Below are 271 nucleotides of genomic sequence, written 5' to 3' on the forward strand. Positions count from 1 at the left end.
AGTAGCTGGGATTACAGGCTCGCGCCACCATGCCCAGCTAATTTTTGTATTTTTAGTAGAGACGGGGTTTCACCATGTTGACCAGGATGGTCTCGATCTCTTGACCTGGTGATCCACCCGCCTCGGCCTCCCAAAGTGCTGGGATTACAGGCGTGAGCCACCACGCCCGGCCTTCCCTCTTTCTTTTTTTTTGAGTCATGCTCTGTTGCCCAGGCTGCAGTGCAGTTGTACGATCTCCGCTCACAGCAACCTCTGCCTTCCGAGTTCCAGC

Source organism: Sapajus apella, unplaced genomic scaffold (genome assembly GCF_009761245.1).
Source record: "Sapajus apella isolate SASKATOON/1434 unplaced genomic scaffold, GSC_monkey_1.0 scaffold11275, whole genome shotgun sequence".
NCBI lineage: Eukaryota > Metazoa > Chordata > Mammalia > Primates > Cebidae > Sapajus > Sapajus apella.